We start from the raw sequence: 4,756 nt of genomic DNA, 5'->3' as shown, positions 1-4,756 counted from the left end.
AAAATTTTGAAAAAACTGTAGCTTGCATCATTGATAATGAGATGATCATGCAATAATTTCAAAATAAGAAAACTCTTTAAAGGAAATTGTAAGATTTTATATATTTACATTTTTTTTTGGTCAATATATATATATATGAAATTCTCTTTTTATTAGATTTTGTATAATTTAAGTTTCTTAATGACCACCCTAAAAAACATTCGCAAAGCTGCCACTGAATTCATAGGTTTTAATCAATTGACTACATCCTATTTCCTATTTCTTCTGCACTCTCTAACCTTCTATTTCTCTATATTGTTTTTCTTCGTTGGTAGGCAATTAGGTTTAATAAGGCAGATGACAGTATATTGTTAGGTTGGAAGGTCACGAAATTGCTGATATGATATTTTGAATGTATAGTAATTTCTCTACAAGTGGTGTTTAAGATCTTTTCTACGGGGGTCTGAAAAATAAAAAAATAAAAAAATAAAAAAAATTCAGCAATTCAAAAATAAGAAATGTACTAAAATTCAGAACTAAATTAATATAAAGAATTAAATTAGCACCAATTCAATCTTAACAAATTATAAACAATCGGAAAGGTATACAATGATTACATTTTTACTTAATCATTTATAATCTATAAAAAAAATTGATATATTAATATTTAAAACCTAGTTTGAAAATCATCTCTCATTTTGTTGCAAAACCTAGTTTATAGGATTTGTGATTGAAAATTCTTGATTTTGTCATCGCAGTGAAATCTGAAAGAGTAAATATATAAGTATACGTTTTTAGATCCTTGTAAATTAGTTTGTTTAACGTAATTAATTAACCAAGTGAATACTTTGATTTATTATTCAGATCTAGGTTAAAACAAAACAATCATATCAGGCAAAGCATCAAAAATATAAAGAACACAATGATATGATGACCCAGGAAAACCAAACCGGTAAAAAACCTGGAAAGGATTTAACCTAGTTATCCTCAAGGTAAAAAAAAAGTCCACTGTGAAAGAATTGAAGTTTGTACAATAGAACTTAAACTACTAACATTCTATTGCTATCTCAAGTAGAAAATTTACTACCACGACCCCATGATAGCTCCGAGTCCATAGACAACTTTTTTCCTTGGCCTTTGCAACACAAGCACCCACACTTGTGACAAAAAACACAAACTCTCCTATTTGTGATTCCAAGACCACCATTGAAGGTTTAGATCATCAACACCTTTGATGACTAGAGGAGGTAGCAACTTCTACAACACTAGATCTTGAGATTCTTCATGGAATAACATCGGTAGAAGACGTGAGAGAGCTTTTGGGTACAAAACTCTAGATACAAAAAAGGCGTACTCTTTCCTCTCTGAAAAGCCTTGAAAACCCTACCTAGCAAGGTTAGCTTATGATGTCCTTTAAATATTGGAAAAAAGGGATTGCGATTTGGGCTTTAAACAGATAAGTTATGACCTTTTTACTTTTGCTGATTTTTGCTGATTTGCGACTGTCGATCAATCGAATCTAATTTTCGATCGATTGAGCCTTGTAGAAATTGAATAGTAATTTCCTGCAATTACTCGATTCCAAACTTAATTTAAACCAAACTTTGAGCAAGTCTAAACCTAGACTAAATGTTTTGATCATGGTTTGCCAATATATACAAATTCAAGTTCTAATACATTAGCTCCTAAATTCTTAGAACCTAACAATAAGTTCAACTATTCAATAAAGAAAATAGCATGAACCAAAAAAATTAAAAGTTTCATTTCATATCATTATATATCGGTTATTCTTTATACTTGAAATTTAAATAATGTTATCCAATAAAAAATTTAAAAAATCAAAACATACAGAAAAAATAAATAAAACAGCACTCAAAATATCCTTCACGTGGGGCTAAGTATCACAATATCACTCAAAACCTGAAGTTTAAAACTTTTAACTTTGGATTTCAAATATCAAATAAGCAAAATATACCACCAAACACATGTAGGTTAAGTGATCATTATTTTTTTAAAAGATTATTTGTGCCATATTTAAATTTGGGAGAGTTAATTTTAAATTTAATTTGGAGGGTCATATATATACTATATTTTTTAAATTCTAGGGGGTATGACCTTAGGCACATGATCTAAGAATAGCTAGGTTTTTTAGTGTTAAGGTCATGTAGACTCCTTATTTATTTCCTCAATTATGATGCATACCCTTTTGCATATGTGTTCCTTTAATAATGAACTAATTAAACAACACATATAACTCTCTTTTCTCTCTTATTTGTGTTGGATATTTTAATAAAAAATATTATATTTATTTTGATACTCATTTATGTGTATCAATTATCCCTAAATGTCAAATACGTTGAATGCTAAATTTTGAAATTCAAATTTAATTCAAAATTTGAATAGCTTTTGTCAATAGTTTTAATCAGGAAATTTTATGAACATTAATGTAATATTAATACCATAATTGCCAGTATATTTGGTTTTATTATCTTATTTGAATATGACATAATAACGTCATATATGGACGAATTTCAGCACTTAAATATATAGTTATTGCTGAATTATTTTATGTTACCATATATACACAAGTGTTTACTATTTGGTTTAAGGAAAGTAAAAAGCTAATGACAATATTTATACATATTTGAAATTGTATTACACGTTTTGGCTTTTAGCCTTCAGCCACTTTATGAGACATTAAATGCATAGATCATGTTTCTTTCTTTTTTGTTCTCAACGTACAAAAGCTTTGTTGACCGGTTATATATATATATATTAAGAAAGCCATTGATTATATTATTAATTTCAATATCTTTATGAGTTTTTAATTGATATCAAATCTTTTTGATTTTTTAGCTAAGGAGAAGTTAAAGGTCCGGCTATATATATATATATGGAAAGAAATAAAGTAGTAGAGACACATTATTCTTGAATTACAAAGCTGAAAATTTTTCAAAAATAGTTTTTATTATCCTAAACACTTACCATCTATTACTTTTTACAACTCACAAAAATATTCTATCTTTTAAAAACTTTTCTGGGAAAAGAAAGTACTATAGAGAGCTTATATCCTACGAGCAATGTAGGCTCGCAAGGATAATCAGCAAAAGGTGGCTGGGCTGTTGTATCCTGGGGGCAACGTGCAGAAACTATTTGTCTAACTACATCGGATATACCGTAGACGGCACGATTTGTCTCAAGACAGTGACTTAGTCCACGCCTCATCTCTGCCACCTCTCTTGGTAAAATCAAATTGTGTAAATTTCCAAGGAAAATTCAGGTATTATCTCTCCTTTATTTCCAACAATTTGTTGCATGTTAATTTTATTTTTGACTTTGTTTTTATTTATGGTTTTAACTGTTAATCTTTATTTTTAATGCATTTGAAAAAAATTTAATCCATGCGTGCTTGTTACTTTTCCTCTGAATTTCTACAGAATCCTCAATTTAAAAAGTTATAACCAAAAACATCCATCTTGCAAACTCCTTTTGTTAATTAAACTTAAGGGATAAATTTCACTAACTACCCCTGAGGTTTGGAATAATACCAACCAGGTCCAAAACAATTCAAAACTGGCAATTTCAATCCTTAAGTTCAAACGGACTATAACGTTGTTTACTCACCTCTCATCCCACTCACCTCTCTCTCTCTCTCTCTCTCTCTCTCTCTCTCTCTCTCTTCAGTTTCTCTAAATTGGATTAAAAAAAATGTATATATGAAGAAGAAGAACTTTCACATTGAACAAAAAAAAAAAAAATGCTTGAATGAAACCAACAATCAAAACTCATTTTCATTGAATGAGGAGGGAAATACAACAAATCAAGTTCATTTGAAGATTTAAACCAAAACCATAGAACAAGCAATCAAGAACCGTGACAAAAAAATTAGCCTCTCAACTCAAAATCCTAATCCAAAACCAAAACTCAATCAATTAAAACATCCTCTTAACCGAACCCCCAAATTCACCGACAACAGCAAGAAAAAATAGTTACTCCTCTTTGTGGCTTTGTGACCGTCCACCACTAACCACTCCCACAACAAACCCACCACTGCCTATCGAAACTTAAGAAAAATTTATTTGAGTATTTAAATAATATAGAAGGTAAAATAGATGATTGTTTATCTTCACTTTTTTCATTTAGCTTTTCGCTTCAGATGAAAAAGTCATCAACTCATCAAACCTATTGAGAAATCGACTTTGGCAAAGCTTTTCATTCTAGGCCAATGCCTTTATCGAGTTATAAATAAATTTTTCATCATAGGACAACCACATTATAGCTAATTATTTTTGTCAACAAAAAGATATATTGTAGAATAAAAACATCTTATATAGAAGATAAGGGATTGTGCCTGGCATCAAATTGCCACATCCCATGCACAGTTATTTGAATGAAAATCACGAAATAATACTTTCATAGGCTAATAGATAAAGCAAACTCTAGTGCCAATACCTTTACACTAGTATTTGCTGAGTAAATCATCTGCATGCTTCTGTATAACCTTCCAAGCCCTAACCCCATGTCTTTCCCCTGTCAGAGTTGCACCTATAGCACCCCGTATTATGTATGCTCCATCAACCACAGTGGAAGACGTGTACACATTTCCTGACTCATTGATCGACTCTAGCAGCTTCTTGTTTAGCTTATTTACAGGTTCCACAAGATTAACCACACTGATATTATTTGGCCATGGCAAAACCCTAAACCCAAGGATGGAACCAGGATTCAAACTTAGGGGGGTTGAAGTTCTTTGTTCAAAAATTTTAAAAAATTGAAA

This window comes from Quercus suber, unplaced genomic scaffold (genome assembly GCF_002906115.3).
Source record: "Quercus suber isolate HL8 unplaced genomic scaffold, Cork oak 2.0 scaffold_26, whole genome shotgun sequence".
Classification (NCBI taxonomy): domain Eukaryota; kingdom Viridiplantae; phylum Streptophyta; class Magnoliopsida; order Fagales; family Fagaceae; genus Quercus; species Quercus suber.
This window is presented reverse-complemented; position numbering follows the sequence as displayed.